Consider the following 21,122-nt stretch of genomic DNA (forward strand, 5'->3'; position numbering starts at 1 on the left):
CGTCGCTTCATGCTTAATGTCTTCCCCTAAAGTGATGTAATCTTTGAGCAGCACAATTGTCCGTGTCTCAAAGGCAGTGCAGAGCTTCAGTGTTTTGAGGAACATGATAGTGAACTCACGTTGATATCTTGGTCACCAAATTTCCCTGATGAAAATCCAATGGGATCCATGCGGTTCATTATCAGGTGGCGTAGAAATCTTGTGCCAGATACCGCCACAACCTAACAGCAAACAAATGGTGGTGTACGGCATTCCAGAGAGAACTCAAACAGCAATGGCAAGTGGTCATAATGTTTCGGTTCGTCTATGTATGCACGGATAATCCTGAAGCCAGATAATCGTGAGGTTCCTGTATATAGTCATATATAATGATGATGATGATGAGGTCCCATACTCCGAGAGGCGAAGTGGACGATGCGGGAAACCCGTACCGCCGACGAGGCAAGGCTCCAGCGGAGGTGGTTTGCCATTGTCTGCCTCCAACCGTAATGGGGATGACTGATGATGATGAAGACGGCACAACACACCCAGCCATCTCTGTGCAGAGAAAATCACTGAGCCTGTCAGGAATCGAACCCGGGACCCCGTACGCGGGAAGCGAGAACGCTTCCGCAAGACCACGAGCTGTGGACGTATAGTCATATTTAAACACTCTTAATTGATTCCCATATACGCTTGATGTAACTAAATCAGACTCTCACATGCAGGAAAACGTTCTGGGAGAGAGAGAGAGGGAGAGAGGGAGAGAGTTGGGGTTTGCGACGGGAGAAGGCAGGAGCTCTCGCAAGAAGAGAGACGTGGTTGGAAGGTAGAGCTGATATACCAATATAAGCAGCAATGATTTTGAGTGAAACAGTCAAGAATCAGAGCAAGACTGAAAGTGTGTTTTCATTTCTACTGACGAGATACAGAACGTCGCGCTGTTATGTCTTCGGAGTGACTCATCTGTTCAAGTTTCCTGTCAGACTACCGTATCAAATTGTGTCTTGATTAAAATCTGAATTTTCTTTGCTGATCGTTATGTTTTGGCACGTACTCTCACTACGCTTTCCGTTTTGTATTCGTTTCTAATTGCACTGATTCCGCCATTGCTACACGTGTATGACAGAACTGTCACTTGATACCATTGCCTCTAGCCATTGCCATTATGTATCAGAAATGATAGTTCTTAATCATACTTTTCGGAGAAGACAGCACTAGGTAAGATTATCGCTGTCGTCTGCGGTTGCTGAGTCCTGTCAAACATAAATGCTTTGTCACTTCTAAATCCATGAAACATAACTTCTCTGCTACGTGTGTACCGTTCCTTGGAATGTGACAGACAACTTTGAGATAGAACCACATCGTTTATGATCATAAATACTCCCATATTCTTTATATTATGGGACAGACATCGATGAGATGCAAAATATGTTTAGTGAGAGCTACAGCAATTGGAATATTGCTCATTACTGAAATAAGCCACGTAAATTTCGTGTAGTTTCGTGTACCATTCCACGAAACTCAGTTCTCTCTCTCTCTCTCTCTCTCTCTCTCTCTCTCTCACTCACTCTCGTTCAGTGCATCACGAGAGGATATATGCTGAACAAGGGAACTGATATCCTCATCAACGAAAATCAATGCGGTATCAGCAGCGGCGTTCCTGCTCCCTAATGCTCGTTCGTGGAGAGCAGTACAGCAGACATACATGGTCAGGTTTCTCTTTCACAGGGATTCTCAACCTTTCTCCGATTGTAGTAAATAACTGACCATAAAGGGACTCCAATCTGGAGCATCCGTTTGGTAGTCTGACATGCGGCCGTTGAGTAAAGAATGCCTGATGGCTTCGTCGCGTAGGGTAGAAATTAAGAGAAATGGAGGTTAGACGTCAACATCTCGCTTACATTTAAGTCATCAGAGCACAGCCTAAAACGGAAAGTAACAGGATCGTGGGAAGAGGAAGGGATTAGTTTTAAACGTCCCGGCGACAACGAGATCATCAGAGACGGAACACGTGCTCGGATTAGGAAAGGATGGAGAACACATGGCGATGGAGAGGAGGGGGGGGGGGGGGAATTCGTTAGAAAGGGACGTTAAAGATTTTCGACTTTGACCTTTCAAACGAATAGTTTCATTACGCTTCTAATAACCAAAAAAATACGAATGTTAATGTGTTGCTTAGAGTCCCGTTCCTTCCGGTTGTGATTCTAGTCCATCAGCTGCTGACTAACCTCTCTCATTAACCGTAGTTACCTCTCTACTTGACGTTGCAAAGATATACGTGGCGGGGTAGTGGCCTCTGAAGTTCTTGTTAAAAGTGAAGGACCTTACGGTAAAATTCCGGAGAATGTATGAATAGATTAATGCATGAAGTCTCAGAAGTTGTTTGCAAGCTGCCTAAAAGCGATCTAGCGAATTTAATGTGGATGTTTAAGTATAAATTATTATTATTATTATTAAGCATTACAATCCATGAAGGCTTTTTGCTGCAGAATGGACAATGTTGAACCACTTTGCTCTGTCTTTACAAGTAATTTGCCACTGTCTGTCATGTCCTAGTTTTCTGAGATCGTCTTGAATATTGTCCAAGTATCTCATGCGTGGGCGTCCAAGAGGTCGTCTTCCGGTGGGAATCTCTTCAGTCACTTTCTTGATGGTCCTGTTTGGTGGTGCTCTGATGACATGCCCTATCCATTTCAGTCTTTTGGCTTTAATTTTGGCCACTATATCGGAGTCTTTATATAATTTGTAAATTTCATTGTTATTTAGCAATCTCCATTCATCACTGATCCTATCTCTTATGGGTCCAAATATTTTTCTCAAAATTTTTCGTTCAAATACTCTTAATCTGTTTTCCTCTTTTTTTGTGAGAGTCCAGGTTTCAGATCCATAGGTGAGTACTGGTATAATCAATGATTTGTATACTTGTAGTTTGGTGTTCCTAGATATTAACTTGCTTTTGAAAACTGTCAAGAGACTATAGTAGCATTTGTTAGCCTTCTGAATTCGTGATTCTATTTCAATTTTTATGGAGTTGTCAGAGGTTACTATTGTACCAAGGTAATTAAATTCATTTGTCTTTGTGAAAGCTGTGTTATTAATTTGCAGTACATTATTATTTGATGGATAGCGGGATAAGATAAAGTACATTGTTTTGTCTGTATTCAGCTGGAGGCCTGTGCCATTTGTGGCTTTAATTAATTGTGCTGTAAGAAGCTTCAAATCATTCTCACTGTCAGATAATAATGCAATGTCATCAGCGTATGCTATAATGTTAATTTTGCTTTCCAGTTGTGCTCCAATTTGTAGTAGCTTTACTTTTTGGATTATTCTATTGATTACTATGTTAAAGAGAACTGGTGAGAGTGAATCCCCTTGTTTGACTCCAGTTTTAACCTCAAAGTCTTCAGAAAGTTTGCCAGCTACTTTTATTTTGTATTTTGAGTTTAAAGTGCAAGCTTTTATTAAATTTATCAATTTGTTAGGGATGCCAATCTGCCTCATGCACTTCCATAAATATTCCCTGTTGATACTGTCAAAAGCTTTTTTAAAATCAATGAAAAGCATATGTACATTTTGATTGAATTCATATTTCTTTTCACCCAACATCCTTAGGACATATATATTGTCAATAGTCGATCTGTTAGGTCTAAATCCACATTGGGCATCATCTAGGGAGTCTTCAACGTAAGGGCTTATCCTTGCTAACAGTATATTTGTCAGAATTTTATATGTTGTGTTTAGTAACGCAATTCCTCTGTAGTTTGAACAATTTGTTGGGTCCCCTTTCTTGTATATAGGGCACACAACTATTTCTTTCCAATCATGTGGGACCTGTTCCTGCTTCCAGATGTTGGTGATGATTTTGTGTAAGCAGTTTACAAAAGGAAATTTACTGAGCTTCCATATATCTGTGTCTATACCATCACTTCCAGGAGCTTTATGTCTCTTCAGCTTCTTGATGCTTTCTTTAATTTCTGCTAACCTGGGCTCTTCGTCCGATGGGTCAGCAGTAAGATATTCATTGTCATCTTCCTGAGAGACGCTTATAGTTGGAGCATTTAGTAACTCATTAAAATATTCCTTCCATCTGTTAGCAATGTCACTTCTTTCTGTTAGCAAGGAGCCATAAATAAATGCTAAATTTAAAACTTACTGCATTACCTAGTAAACTTTATCTCGCTTGTTTAACAGGGAATTAATTAGTAATATTGTCGCGTGTAGGCGAAATAATCAGAGACAATGAGGAAAGCAATGACGTCAGGAGTCGTTTCTACAGAAACTAGGCATTGTATTGTCATGTAGCTATAAAAGAAGAAGCGTTGGTACCCGACACTCCAGTGTGGTTGGCACAGGGGGTGGAAGTACAGCTCGTGTTACAGGCAAGTCGAAGTGATACACACACTGAGACAACGAAGAGAGAATAGCCGTTTGTGCTACTACCAAGTGGCCATCCCGTCAACACATAGAAGAGAGAAAACCAAATGCTACTACTAAGTGGCCATCCAGTAGACACATAGACAAGGAAACAGCGCCTGCTACTATCAAGCGGCTATCCCATCGGCGCACAGAAGAGGGAAAAGTTGGTGCTACTACGAAGAGGCCATCGTTTCGACACATAGAGGAGAAAACAATTATTGCCACAATGAAGTGGCCAATCCCATCAACAGAGTGAAGAGAGAACAGCTCGTGCTGCAACCAAAGGAAGTGGGCATCGCATTGACAAAGAAGAGACGCCCAGGTTTACCCCGAGTATCAGCTGCGGCGGTACCGGGCATCTTCGTCGTGGACGAGGCCGCTATGGAGTTCCAGGGGACCCACGGCCGAAGTTTCTGGTGGCGCTACCGTTGCTGGCAGAGTTGCAGTAAACCGAATGTTACCATGTACTTTATCAACAACTATATGCAATAAAACTGTTAACTGAATCTTTTTCCTTACTACTGATTGCTCGCAACACAAATTAACCTGACACATTGTGTGACAAATCTGAGTACTAAGTCTTGAATTTTTTAGTAACTCTCCTTACTATTGATTGCTCTCAAAACAAATTAATACTTATTGCTCTCAACACAATTTTGCTCTCAACACAATTTAACCTGACACATTGTGTGACAAAGCTGAGTACTGAATCTTGAGTTTTTTGTAACAGTCGTATTCAAGGGATGTATAGTAGGAGTTGTACAGCAAGGGATCTTCACATACTGCAAAGGATACGAATCAGTTATTAAGAGAAGCACTTTTTTTTTTGAGTCTGCCTCGCGCTAAAGTCGGCGTGTAAAAGTTTAGAGCGTGCATAGTAATTACGTGCAACCAATAGTTACCCGAAAACCGGTGCTTATATTCTATGCTTGCCTCTGACAGTGGGCAATTTTCCATCTTAAAAGTTAAATGCACGCCTACCAAACGGATGTATTGCCTAAATACAGACGATGGGATAGAGTCCATTAATTAGAAATAGGTGGAAATCGTCTTTACAACTTTGACTACCAGCAGTATTGCCGAAACTGACTGACTGGCCAAGTAATATCTGAAGCATCTGCCCAGGTTCCGGCATACGACAACACAGCGCTGTTTAGTGCCATACCATGTATTGTAAACTATCTAAAGGCATGGCTAAATGCCGAAGTAGTAGTCGTTCTAAAGGCAGGCCTTTGTCTGTGGCTACACAGTAGCTATCTACTACCGTCGGTCCCTGAGTGACTTCAGAGACCTCTGTGGCAGGTGCAAGCCAGGGAGCATGTGGAGTGCAACGGTCACTCAAAAAGTATTAATTATCACGGTACGTAAATATTTTTCGATTTTTTGGTAGGTACATAGGCCTTACTCCTCAGAACCATAGTACGCCACTGGAGGAATCAAAACAAATTGAGATAGCCCATCTCTGGTGTGTTAAATTTTTCCCATCATTTAGATTTAAAGCGATTTGTGCCCACTGGTCACGATTCTCTCAGCACCTTCGTTTATCAAATTCTGATTATCGTGGTAACAGATGAGGCAGTCCCGTATTAGCACTGAAGTATCAAAGTGCCTCAATATGGTGGTACTCCAACGTCACAAAATCTCGTAAAAATGAGCATATGCAAGTGGGACACGATATTACTTAGGATCAATTAGGGCTTCGGGAGGGGTATTCCATGATCAATGAACTTCGCAACTGGTGGACAATGCAACGGGCGCAACGGAACTCAGCATTTTTTGGAGCCATCAGCCTGCACGTGTCCCTTGTTTTCGGTAGGGTGTGGGTCTCCTGTGTTAAAGGTCCATCACACCTTAATGCACCTGTAAGGGAAAACGTTCTTAATGAGCGTCCAGCATACACCTCTACCAAGTCTGGCGGGTAAGGTAATGCCGCCAGAATGTAAACATGTGGCCTCGCTTGGCACTGCAACACATTTTACTTGAAAGTTGCCTGTGCGGTGATCTGATGCCATTAAAACGTATGTCTGCAGCCTGCACTATAAACTGCGATAGGACGAGTATAACTCTCGTTTTAAAATTTTGCTATGAGTCAGGACTTGGAGAGCAGATTCTAATTGTTGTCTTGCTCCTTGCCGTATTCGACGTTAGTAGTTAGCCAGTCATGTGTATCTGACAACATATTTACTACTTCTAATCGCTTCAGGAAGTACTGTCATAGTTTTATTTACGTCTGAGCATACAACATTTATCATTAGTTCAAATGTTCAAATGGGTGTGAATTCCTAAGGGACCATACTACTGAGGTCATCGGTACCTAGACTTACACACTACTTAAACTAACTTTAACTTACGCTAAGAACAACATACACACCCATGCCCGAGGGAGGACTCGAAACTCCGGCGAGAGGGGCCTCGCAATCCGTGACATGGCGTCTCATACCACGCGGCCACTCCGCGAGGCTTATCAGTTGTGGTGCCATTAACACCATTATTTACATTTTTGTCTTTGTTTCAATATACCCATTATACGTAATTTATATTAAGAGAAAAACATATGTTTATGCGTTTTAGTTTTACTCATTCAATATATTTTTTAACGTGAGAGAGTAACGAACGGGTCAGTATGGTAGGTATCGCGTACACTCCGCTGCAGAGTGAAAAATTCATTCCGATTCTGATGTGTCTCATAGAAGTTGTAAAATTTCGCGAGACGATAGCGACTTACTGCCTACCGACTCTTCTTCAGGATATATGCTGCACTATTCATCGTTTGTTGTGTATCATGAGTGGTCACTAAGTTGGTTGGTAATTGCCAATCCACGATATTAGCGCTATCTCTTGGCTTGTGCTAGTGGTACAGAGTGATTCGTTTTATCCTCCTCTACATTTACACGGATTCTCTGCAAATCACACTTCCGTGCCTGACAGAGGGTTCATCGAACAACCTTCACAAAAATTCTCTATATTCGAATCTCGAACAGTGTCCGGATAAAACGAACACCAATATCATCTCGTGCAAGCTCTGATTTTCCTTATTTTATTATGATGATCGTTTCTCCCTGTGTTGGTCGGGGTCAACAAAATATTTTCCCATTCGGAGGTGAAAGTTGGTGATTGAAATTTCGTGGGGACATTCGGCCGCAACGAAAAATGCCTTTGTTTTAATTATGTCCACCCCAAATCCTGCATCAAGTCATGACAATGTCTCCCCTATCTCGCGTTGGTACAAAACGTGATGCTCTTCTTTGAACTTCATCGATATACTCCAAAAATCGTACCTGGTAAGGATTCCAGACTTCGCAGCAGTATTCCAAAAGAGGACGGACGAGCGTAGTGCAGTCAGTCTCTTTCGTAGATGTGTTGCATTTTTTTAAGTGCTCATCCAATGAAACACAGTATCTGGTTTGTCTTCCCCAAAACTTTTTCTGTGTGTTCTTTCCAATTTAAGTTGCTCGTAATTGTAATTCCTAGATATTTAGTTGAATTAAAGGCCCATAGATTTGACTGATTTATCGTGTAACCGAAATTTAACGGATTCCTTTTAGCAAGCATGTGGATGACCTCACACGTTTCATTATTTGGGGTCAACTGCCAATTTTCGCTCCATACAGATATGTTTTGTTTTACAGTTTGTTTTGATCGGCTGATGACTTTACTAGATGATAAGCGACAGCATCCTGTACTAAACCATTATTTGGAAACACTCCATTGTCCTGCCCTACGAAGAAATTTCGTATCGTTATCCGTTGTGCCAAGCACGATAAGGTTCTACTATCTGAAAAACCAGTTACTACATAGTAACCAAACCAAATAAATACATTGGCTTCTGATACTATTATGCACACAAATTTTCAGCAATAAATGAATTATTCGTAGAATAATGCACAAAAATCGATTTCAATAGTTGCACAGAAATTTCAAACATCTGCCGCAAAAATATATGGATGCGTTACAGTGCTTGAAAAAGAAATGTAACACTAGTAAAAATATGAGCATCGGCATTTTTCTTTCGAGAAATCCAACACTTCCTGACTACATATTTTCAAAATATCCAGTGAACTATTATAACAGGGTCATTAAGTGTAACTTAACCACTTGTCTGTTTCTCTCTATGTGATTCAATCTTCCTAAAACTCTACCAAAACTTCTCAGAAATGATTACCAAACTAACCTATGCCAAACTTAAACTCGTGTAATAGGCAAAACTCTGACTATACTTAATTGCAAAGAATATGATTTGCTCAACATTGCCTATGAACTGGAGATGTATCTATAAAAATGCAATGTGACCCTGAGTTTACCTGATTACTGCAATAAATGCGCAACTGAAAAAAAGAAATTCCTGGTCCCAACTTGTATTTTCACATATCTCGTGTCTTGACAAACATTTTTGCAGATTTCAAAAAAAGCTGTGCTCATTTTACGGCAGTGAAGCAACATTAAAAACTGAAAATCCTATACCAAAAGGCTCAAAGTGTGTACATACATAATAAATTAAATGGTGGGAATGTTAACTGATAAGAAATAATTTGTAACAAAATTGAAATGAAATTCTATACAAAAGTTATGCAGTGAAAATAAACTGAATGTTCAAAAAATATAAATCAACTGGATGTTCAAAATAGCATTTACATAACATGACTTTAAGAAATAAGTAAGGAACGGGAATCTCTTCTTCCTACTAGAGCAACCCATAGAATAATGGAAACAACCGAGTTTCGTTACTACAGACAAAATAACACAAATCAATGCTACGTCCTTGTGTGCTTACCTCAATCTCTCAACATGAAAGAAAAATTCACAAATAATCTCCTTTGCTCATCTTTCCATAACTGCGTGATAATATTCATACACCACTTCCGTCAGTCTAATATCACACTTATAAATAAAATTACAGGGCCATTCTTCAAAATATGTCTGCTACTCAACACTGCTCAACTTAGAACGGCTGCAACCCTGTTACTGCTCTCAGGCAGAGGCTGTGGAGCAACATAAAGGTTTTGTAGCAGTAGTCAAAGATTCTTAGCTACATTGTTTTGCTCTTGTCAGCTATACATATCGACATTTGCGTAAGAAACGTAATTTACGCAGTGACCAAAATAATGCGCATACAGCACAGTGTTTGAATATTTCACCTGTGGTGATATTTCACGGTAAGTTCTTTTAATTTACAGTTTTGAACAGGATTTCCAGTAGCCTTTTAAATACATTAAACATAGGGTAATACTCCAGAGGACCCGTTGGAGTATAGGACTTTAAGAGCGAAAATGTAAATTTATATGTACTGCAATGTATATATTAACGTTCGTAAACGAAAAGAAAACAATTCATTAATGAATTACAAGGATGTAGTTAGAATGCAGACAAGGCCTGCCATATGGGGGAAGTTGGAGGCCACAGAGAAGCTATCTTATGGTTTCGTGTACCTAATTGTATATAATTCTGCTTTTGATTGTTATTTCATTTCGCTAAAGACCTGCCGATCCTAAAAATTGATAGCGCGGTGAAGGAAACCGGAAACTGGTGAATACGAGGATATCACATAAATCCTGGTGAATACGAAAAAAATTAAGTAAGTCTAGCACTGCGGACCTGTTTTTCAGCCACTATCCAACAGCAATGCACCAGTTCAGTGGAATGTTATGGGAGGAAACCCTTCAACGAGGCTGACATTTGCAGTTCGCGTTGCGATCTGACCGCTTACTGTGATGACCCAAGGAAGCAACAAATGTTTCGTGAAAGGGCGTTAGGGCTTTGTTAATGAAAAGCTCAAGCTCAAGCAATTCATTGTGTTATGGCTAGTGCAGTGCCACTTTGAATGAGTGTCAGCTGGTGTAGATTAGCTAGAACGATGGCAAGCGTCACGAACACTTCTAAACTCTGTCGACGAGTTCTTGGCTGTACTAGGGGGCATTACCGCAAGAAAAGTTGGACAAGTTCTGTGGCATATTCGCAGTACTCGAACGCAGTCACCATTAGCATACAAAGGAAGAAGCTTCAAGGTTACTTGAGGCAAACATTTACGTGTGGTGCTGGTCAATTATTTGGATCATCACTACAAGACTGGGAAAGAGATGTCATATGTGCTCTACTTTGCCATAGCTAGGGAAGCTTCATGATTAAAAACAAAACGAGTTAAAGGTCAACAGTGGCAGGGCAATCAACTCTTCAATTTAATGCCAAAAATTCCAAAACAGAAGGGGAACTCATACAAACATAACTGGGTACATCCCATCCACGCTCTTCAATTTACGCGACGGAGCCGATCAGTCAATGAAAAAAAAAGTCTTGCTGATTGCCGCACTAATGCCTACAACGAATAAAATATTGCAGTGACATGCCGTTTTGAACGAGTCTATTTTCTAGAGCAAGGATTCTCATACGGTGATACGCATACCACATGTGGTACGCAAGGACATTTCAGGAGTTGCGCGTACAAGTAAACAAAACACGTGCTGCTATAAGTACAATTGTCTCTTAAGTTTACTTTATCTGATAAGAGGAAACAGATCGATTAAAGTAGCATCTGAAAAATGTTAAGAAAATGGATTTACAACATAATGTTTGTTTCGTACTGTATGCAGAATACAGGATGGTCGTATTGTACCCTCACCAAACCTCTCTTAGTTAGAAATCGCTACTTTCGCCAGAAATGATCCATCTTGTTTTGATATTGGCAATATTTTGATCGAATCTTGTCGATAGTTTTACGAAGGTATCCGTGCCGCTTTGTAACAGCTGCTGGTTTACCAACGTCTGACACTGCAGTAGTCATTAGGTAACGCATGGTATATTGTTGTATTATTGCGCTTAGTTTGGCGTTACCTTGAATGGTATCATGCGTCTAGAACCGGCGTGTACGTATAAAACAAGCTGAGTATTCACGACTATGAATGTGATGTGAAGCTGAACTTGATTGACACACACCGGGTGGTTATAACACGGAAGCTAATTACCGTACAAGTACCAAACTTGGTAGCATTAATCTCCAGAGTGAGGGGTGTATGATTTTCATGCGTCGCAGCGCCACCGTCCAGTTCCAACTATGGCCACCCGGTGCCGTTATCAGTCATCGTGATTCGCAGTCTCACACAGCGGAGCAGTCGCAGTGCACCTCTTAACGTGTCAACCTGAGCTTGCACAAAAGGAACAGGACATTATTGGTGAAGCTCTATTACCAAAACAACAGTAATGCTGCAGCTGCCCTTCGAGAACTTCGCCGGCTGAAAGAGTTACTGAAGGGTCGTCTTTCTCCACCTACTGTACAGAGCATCACGAAGTGCGAATCAACTGGAGAACTGGGCGGCGCTACGGGAATATGACGACGGCCGGTTGCACCAAAGGTGGTTGATGAAATCGCTGTTGCTGTGGAAGACAATTCTTGATCGTCAGGCAGTGCGCGTGCTGCGCCACGATAACTTAACATCTCGTGGTCCACTGTACGGGAGGTGCCTCAAACCATTCTCAAATGATATCAGTACAAGATCCGTGTCGTACAGGAACATGCACCATAGGACGCACGACTTGCTGACTTCGCTCCCCACTTTCTCGCAAGGATTGTAGTTGGCGAGGGCTGGCCCTGGGACCCATAATATGGACAGACAAAGCTCTTTTGGCGGGTGAGGTGAACATACAGAATTGTCGAGTGTGGGGATCTTCACCTACAGTCACTGTTCATGAAGTTCCTCTATATGGTGAACGTGTCACCGTATGGTATGGCTTCACGGCTACAGTCATCAATGGCCCTTTCTTCTTTGAACAGGTTGGCGCTCAAGGACCAAAGACGATCAATGCAGCTCGCCAGCGCTACTGCGATGTGCTTCGCCACCATGGCATACCCGCCCTGCAGGAGAGAGAGGCGCATTGAACTCAACAGTTTTTATGCAAAATGGGGCCCCACCGCACGTCGATCGTAGAGAACACCTGCTTCTCCGAAACACATTTGGAAACGATCGAATTATCAGTGGAACGTTTCCAAATTCTTGACCGGCACGATCGCCTGATATTACTCCCTGTGAGTTCTGGTTGTGGGACAATCTAAAGGACAGGGTTTACCAGACTGAGATTCATACATGTGCCGATCTGAAGCGCAGCACTTCAAGAGAGGTAGTAGCTACGTACGGACATGCTTTGTTCTTCTGTGCAGAATACAATCCTGCGCTTTCAGACTGTTCTGGACACTTATGGGTGCCTTATTGAGCCCCTGTTTGTAGCAGTAATGGTACCAGAATGTAATGGTGTGACATACCGTAGCGGCACATTAAAAGTGTTTCAGTTGAATTAAGTCTACATTTTTTCTCTTCCCCATGTCCTTGATATTAATGATATCTTCCCCATGTCCTTGATATTAATGATACCAAGTTTGGTACTCATACGGTAATTAGTTTCCGTGTTCTAAGGTGTTAAATACGGAAAGTTTAATTACAACCACCTGGTACATCATTCTGTTTAAGTTAATCATGAAGAGATTTTTAAGAGAGGACGCTTCTTCTAGCACCAAGGATGCAGTTAAAAACCTAAAACATCACCTGACCGCAAGTATAATGATAGATACTTACTACATTACACAAAAGGATGATAGGAACCCACTGATAACCCAACCGCCACTGCGTTGTATCCTTACGCTGCTTTCAAATCAAAGCATGAAACCACGTTTATTAAAACGTCCTAAAAGTTCCAAACACTCTAAGCAAGTTGGTAATCTTCTTGACTTCATTTAAAGGAAATCTAGGTTTTGTAAGAAAGAGTTCAATTGGATGGAAAATTTTATAAACACTGATATTAACAAGTAAGTTGATAAAAGTTTCGTTACTCAACAATAACCAAAACTGGAGACATGTCTTCCTATACCGAAGGAACGTTGGTATTACAACTGCACGAGTGCACTTATTTTTATTTTCAAATATACTATAGTACAGATGGCACAAATACGGTGCACTTACCCGTTTATATACGTTTTGTCTGTAGTGAAGATAAATGTTTTTATTTTCAAACCGCTGAAGTCGAATGTTACAGCAGAAAACATTCTCAACGTGATTGATCTTTATTTGTTTAAAGTTGTTATTCCTTTGGAATGATGTGTTGGTATTTGTACAGACGGGGCCAAGACAGTGTGTAGTCATTTAACAGAGCTGTTAGCAAAAGTGAAAAAATGCTCCTGCTTGTTGAAGCACACACTGGTTACTACAATGCGCCGAGGAGCAATGCCTTCTAAGTACATGTCCGAAGCCCCCAAACTCTTCATATTGTTATGACCGACGCTATAAAGGTTATAAACTCACGGCTATTCACTCTGTTTGAAGATATGGGAGGTAAATTTACAAGTTTACTCATACATATTCAAGTAAGATGGCTCTCTCTCGGAAAGATTTAAATCAGAATATTTGAACTGAGGTCAGAGGTTTCTTTGTTTCTCAGTAACAAAAACAGTGGTATATTACATGACCAATTTTTTCGCTGATGATCATTTGTTATCTGTATCGGCCTATCTTGCTGGTCTCTTTGACAGGTCTCGTATTTTGAATATGGGTCTACCAGGAGGAGACACGACGGCGTTCTTAGCAGATGACAACATATCCTCTTTCAAAATAAAGCCGGTTCTTTAGTTCAGAAGTGCTGAACAACACATTTTTCGCATTAGTTACTCTTACATCATTTTTGGAGGACGTTGAACTAGCTCCCATGGAAGATTTAGTTCGAGTTTTTATTACACATTTAGACATCCTTCAAAAAAGATACGGAAAGTACTTTTCAAAAGATTACATAAAACATGCTTGAATAAGAAATCCATTTTTAGGAAAAATATAGAAAGAACTAATCACAAAGGAAACTTACACTGACGTGACTAGCGATAGTTCAGTGGGAGGTGCTTTCATAAAGATCTCTGCTTCTTTTTGGATGGGAACAAAATGTAAGTCTCTTTTAAAACAAGCAGTTCGAATGCTCGTGTCGTTTCTTACTGCCTGAAAAATAAATACAGAAACAACGTTAGTGCTGACGAAGACTTGAGAGTGAAACTGAGCTTAATCATGCGAGACTTTCAAGGTCTGGTTAAGGATGAACAACACAATGCTTTCAGCTGACACATGTAGATGTTCTTTCATCAGAACCTAAATTGGAAACTTGTCTACTTACTGATCCTGAAGTCTTGATTTAGCATCAAAGTTTGAATTGATACTGAATATTTTTGCTTTTTAGATTTTAATTTATTGTACTCCATGTCCAGTTTATTACATTATTGCACAGCTTGGTTATATTATTTGTGATGTAGAACTTTAATATTTATATCAAACGCTATGCCTCTCTTACTCATTGAATATTTGTATCACAACCGGCTTATATCATTTTCGTATTATTTGCCAGAAATAATAATTAGATGTGAGCATGATCGACTCTGTAAAAAGGTGCTTTCACGAAACCTTATTACTTGTTTGTATCACTTCTCTTATACATGTAGAAGTTGATTGACACGACCAAGAAGCCACACATGTGTTGTCAGAACTAAGCCAGGTGGTAAAAATTATTACTCCCTAATCTCCTGCGACAGTCGCCATTCAACATTTGGCACTCTCCTCCCCCTCCCCCTCCCCCACCATAGGGTTCAACGTTATTTCGTATGCAGAGCCGAAAAAGTTCGGTAACCACTGTTCTGGAGAATTACCCAAGTCAGTCAGTGGAACTCTGAAAATTTCATGCTATGTAATTTCTCACTTTTAGGATTACACATCAGAGACTAAATATTGTAGAAAATCAGCTTACTTAAACTCCTTCCATTATTTTTCCCTATCACATAGCATTTTGGTAATTTTGTCCCTACAGTGCTCAAACATTTCAACTCCGAAGATTTCACACACTCCTTGGGTCTCTTTAGGAACTATCATGAAACGAACAGCTCAAAGAGGAACCTCTCAACCACAAATCAGATAATTTTTTTCATAGTAATTTAGCAAAACTGCAGTCACCCGATGAAGATCTTAAATAAAGAGGTGAAAATGTTAAAAATACAAGAAAACAATGCTAGTTTCATTTCTTGCAGTCAGTCTGATGTTGTCAGCTCAGAAGATAATTACTACTATTTTAACTTTTCTCTATTTCTAACTCCACCTGTGAAAAGCGACATATCTTCGTTTTTTGACAGAAGTAACGTAAGCGACGCTGACCTATTTAAAATATGAAACAATATATGGGTAACTATGCTCGGAGAGAAAGCATCTGAAACGGACTGTCGCATAACATGCATTCTACAGGCGCCAAGTACTAGAGATTTACGTAGCGATTGACGTCACCATCAATAAGCACCACAATTTTCCTACTGCAGTGCCTCTATTTCCATTTATTTGTATCACAGTTCTCACTAGGCAGAACTTGTGTTCCAATCCTAAAAGTTGAAAAAACTTATGACAGTTCAGCTGTCAATATTTTGGCGTACTTAACTGAATGAGCATCTTGAACCTGAACAGAATTAACCCCCCACCCCCTATCCCAAAACAAGAAACAATGTCTACGCCTCTGTGTGCACTATAACGCAGGAAGTAGCTAGTTCGTTGACAGAGAATGTGTGCTGTGCGCTAGCGGGATTTTTAGCTTAGAGATTCAACTACAATTCATTCCCCTTGGGATCAGGTTCAAATTACCTGCAAAAGTCTAGATGATGCATCAAACACAGTGTTCTCACAGTATTTTCGTCGTCACAGATCGAATATAGAAAAGCTTCATATGATGTTACTGGACTGCAGCAGCATCCAAGGAGAGTCGCAAAACTGGCATCGCTTTCTGAAAGTTGTAACGCCCAGCTAGTATTAGAAACAGAAAGTGGAAACCGGAAGTGACTATGAGCAAAACCGTAAGTCCAGAATTGAACATTTATCACAAGGATATGTTAGTCGCTAAAGGTAGCGGCATATTTATTTCAGTAAAGAAATCGGTAATAGCTACCGAAGTTAGATAAATTCCTAATGTGAATTAATCTCGGTCAGGATAAGGGTCAAAGGCCGGTCATAAATAGTAATCGGATGCTTTTATAGGCAGCATGGGGGTACACTGCTTCAGAGAGAACGTGCAGAATATCGTTAATAATTTTACTGATCATGCTGTTGCAATAGGGGTTGACTTCCACTTATCAGCTATATGCTGGAAGAGTCATGCGATCACAACTGGTGCCAGATTCAGGGATTCAAGTGTGATTGTTGTGAAAGTCTTTTCCGTAAATTACTTCGAGCAGATAGAAAACGAACTAGCGAAAAGAACGCCTTAGACCTCCTAGCAACAAACAGACCTGAACTTCGGAACCGTTATGTTTAGGAAGGTGTCACTGATAATAAGCCTGTGATAGCAACTCCAAGTACGAGTTTTAAAGAAATATTTGAAAAAGTAGGTAAATACTTTTGCTTATACTTTTTGCTTAGCAAGGGTGACAGGATACAACTACAAAGTATCGGAGTAATTAACTTCAAATATTCAGTGCTGAGAACGAAGGTGTGGAGCGCCAGTGGAAAAAAAAAACAAAAATATCGTTGACTATACTTGAGACAAAATATGTTCCGAGCAAGGTCTTAAGTGGTGGTAAAAGACCGCCATGTTTTAAAAGCCGTGTTAGAAAATTGCTACGTAAAAAAGAAGAGCTTCATTACACATTTAAAAGAGGTCAAAATCTACCTGACAAACAAATGCTGAACGAAGCGAAAATGAGCGGAAGGAGAGCAATAAGAGAATCGTTCAGTGACTCTGAAAGTAAAATATTGTCACCAGATCTGACTAAGAGCCCTTGTCATCTTAAGTACAATCAGCAAGCAATAACAATTCCTCAATTCATTCACTCAGGGACCATACTGGCATAAAAACGGAAGATAATAGAGAGAAGGCCAAAATACTGGATTCGGTCTACCGAAATTATTTCACCGCGGAAAATACTAACACGGTCCCACCTTGCAGTCATCGTAAGAAAGTCAAAATGAGATGTGGAGATAACCGAATGTGCAGTAGTAAATCCAATGCAATAGCTTAGTGCGTGAGAGGCATCAGGATCGGATGAGATACTTCTAAGATTCTAGAAATATTATCGGAAAGAACTTGCTCCCATTGTAGTAGCAGTAGTTTATTGTAGTTCAATGGACCAACGGAGCGCACCTAGCGGCTTGAAGAAAGGGCAAGTAATCAAGTAGAATGAAGGCTTTCACGGCAGGTGTTGTCATCACTTAACATTTCCGGGCTGTGTTGCCTTGGTCCATACATAAGACATAAGGGGAGAGTCTTACGTATGGACCACGGCATCTCAGCCCGGAAGTGCTAAGTGATGAAAGTAACCAAGTAATTGCAGTTTTCAAGAAGGGTCGTAGGACAGTGGTACCGTTGACGCAAATATTCTCTAGAATTGCCTAAATTTTTTCATGTCTAAGAATTATGACGGTTTTGGAGAAGGTAATCTCCTGTATAAAAATCAACATAGATTCTGGAAGCAGAGATCTTACGGAACTTAGCTCGCACTGTTCCTCTATGAGATCCATAACACTGTTGACAATGGTGCTCACGTTGATGACGTGTTCCTTGAATTCAGGAAGGCATTTGACACCGCCCCCACTGCCGCTTTGTCGCTCTTAACGCAAAAGAACCGACAGCTGTAAAGGTAATTTCCGGAGTTCCACAAGGAAGTATGATTTCACCATTACTGTTTACAATGTTTACAGGGGAGCCAGTAGAAAGGGTCGGATGCTCTTTAAGACTGTTTAAGACTGTTCTATGCTGATGCGGTTGTTCATAAGAAAGTAGCAACGCCATAAGACAGCACTGATTTGCAAAATTATTTACAGAGGACTTATGAATACTGCAAGCTCTGTCAGTTGACCCTGAAGATAAATATATGTAACATACTGCGCATACTTAGGAAAACCGTCCCCTACTGCACAAGTACACTATCGATGACAAATTGCTGGAGACAGTAACCACTGTAAAATATCTTGGAGTAACTATCCAGGGCGACCTTAACTAGAACGACCACACAGCCGGCCGGAGTGGCCATGCGGTTCTAGGCGCTACAGTGTGGAGCCGAGCGACCGCTACGGTAGTAGGTTCGAATCCTGCCTCGGGCATGGATGTGTTTGATGTCCTTAGGTTAGTTAGGTTTCATTAGTTCTAAGTTCTAGGCGACTGATGACCTCAGAAGTTGAGTCGCATAGTGCTTAGAGCCATTTGAACCATTTAGAACGGCCACACAAAACAAGCACTAGGAAAATCACATGCCAGATTGTGAGATTCAGAGGAAGAGTCTTAAGGAACGAAATCGTTTACAAGACTGTTGATCGAACGATGCTTCAGTCCTGTTCGTCAGTCTGAGACCCTCACCAGGTGTTATTGAAAGAAGAGATAGAGACGATCTAACGAATAGCAGCGAGTTTCGTCACGGTATCCTTTGGCCGGCTCGAGTGCATTACAGAGATGCTCAACAAATTCCAGTGGCAGACGCTACAGGAGAGGCGTTGTGCTTCACGAAGGAGTGCTTTCGGGAAGAGTCGGACAACATATTATTACTTGCTCTGACATGGATCTCGCGAAATGACCACGGCATGGAAAGTCAACAAATTACAGCCGATACAAAGACATATCGACATTAATTCTCTCCTACCGCCATTCGTGAGTGGAACAGGGAAGGGGGAGATCAGTTAGTGGTGCGAGGAGTACCCCCCGCCATACACCGTCAGTTAGTTTGCAAAGTATTTGCATAAATGCGGAATTAAAAGCATTAACACTTATGATCAATATTATACACGAGGTACAAAAACTTGCTCTAATCAGTGAAGCAAACATTCCACATTACGAGTTAAATTTTTAGAACCTGTCTTTCCTACCAAAGAAATAGCTGCTTCTCCACCAAAACTTCATCATAAGTTGGTAGAGCCACGAAGGGTTCAAAGCAATCGTTTAAAAAGGGTAAGGTCATTTCAGTTTCTATGACATTGGCCCCTTACCTAGCTTGCATTTATCGTGAATCTTTCGCACAGCACAAACTCCCAAGGGTCTCAAAAAGGCACAGGTGGCTCTAATTATAAGAAGCGTAAAGTAACGGATCCGCCAGATTACGGACCAGTATCCATAAATTCTGCAGAATTCATGAAAGTATGCTCAGTTCGAATACATTAAATTTTCATGAGACTGAGAATCTTATGTCCACGAATCAACATGGCCTTAGTAAGCATCGCTCGTGCGATATTCTCAAATGGACGAAGGACAACAGGCAGATTCCATATTCCTAGATTTCCGGGAAGCATTTGACATGACGCACCATTACAGGCTGTTAACGAGTTTATGGAATAAGTTCACAGCTTTTTAAATACTAGAACCCAGCATGTTGTCTTCGACGGCGAGTGTTCATCAGAGACAATGGTACCATCAGTAGTACCCGGGGAAACGTGATAACACCGTTGTTGTTCTCTACATACATACATGACTTGATGGACAGTGTGAGCAGCAATCTGCGATTGTTTGGTGATAATGTCGTGGCGTCGAATTTGAGCCTCCATAGGAAGATACAACACGACTTAGACAAAATTTCAGGTTCTACATCTACATCTACATCTACATCCATACTCCGCAAGCCACCTGACGGTGTGTGGCGGAGGGTACCTTGAGTACCTCTATCGGTTTTCCCTTCTATTCCAGTCTCGTATTGTTCGTGGAAAGAAGGATTGTCGGTGTGCCTCTGTGTGGGCTCTAATCTCTCTGATTTTATCCTCATGGTCTCTTCGCGAGATATACGTAGGAGGGAGCAATATACTGCTTGACTCTTCGGTGGAGGTATGTTCTCGAAACTTTGACAAAAGCCCGTACCGAGCTACTGAGCGTCTCTCCTGCAGAGTCTTCCACTGGAGTTTATCTATCATCTCCGTAACGCTTTCGCGATTACTAAATGATCCTGTAACGAAGCGCGCTGCTCTCCGTTGGATCTTCTCTATATCTTCTATCAACCCTATCTGGTACGGATCCCACACTGCTGAGCAGTATTCAAGCAGTGGGCGAATAAGCGTACTGTAACCTACTTCCTTTGTTTTCGGATTGAATTTCCTTAGGATTCTTCCAATAAATCTCAGTCTGGTATCTGCTTTACCGACGATCAACATTATATGATCATTCCATTTTAAATAACTCCTAATGCGTACTCCCAGATAATTTATGGTATTAACTGCTTCCAGTTGCTGACCTGCTATTTTGTAGCTAAATGATAAAGGATCTATCTTTCTGTGTATTCGCAGCACTTTACACTTGTCTACATTGAGATTCAATTGCCATTCCCTGCACCATGCGTCAATTCGCTGCAGATCCTCCTGCATTTCAGTACAATTTTCCATTGTTACAACCTCCCGATACACCACCGCATCATCTGCAAAAAGCCTCAGTGAACTTCCGATGTCATCCACCAGTTCATTTATGTATATTGTGAATAGCAACGGTCCTATGACACTCCCCTGCGGCACACCTGAAATCACTCTTACTTCGGAAGACTTCTCTCCATTGAGAATGACATGTTGCGTCCTGTTATCTAGGAACTCCTCAATCCAATCACACAATTGGTCTGATAGTCCATATGCTCTTACTTTGTTCATTAAACGACTGTGGGAAACTGTATCGAACGCCTTGCGGAAGTCAAGAAACACGGCATCTTCTTGTGAACCCGTGTCTACGGCCCTCTGAGTCTCGTGGACGAATAGCGCGAGCTGGGTTTCACATGACCGTCT

This window comes from Schistocerca cancellata, chromosome 5 (assembly GCF_023864275.1).
Source record: "Schistocerca cancellata isolate TAMUIC-IGC-003103 chromosome 5, iqSchCanc2.1, whole genome shotgun sequence".
Classification (NCBI taxonomy): Eukaryota; Metazoa; Arthropoda; class Insecta; order Orthoptera; family Acrididae; genus Schistocerca; species Schistocerca cancellata.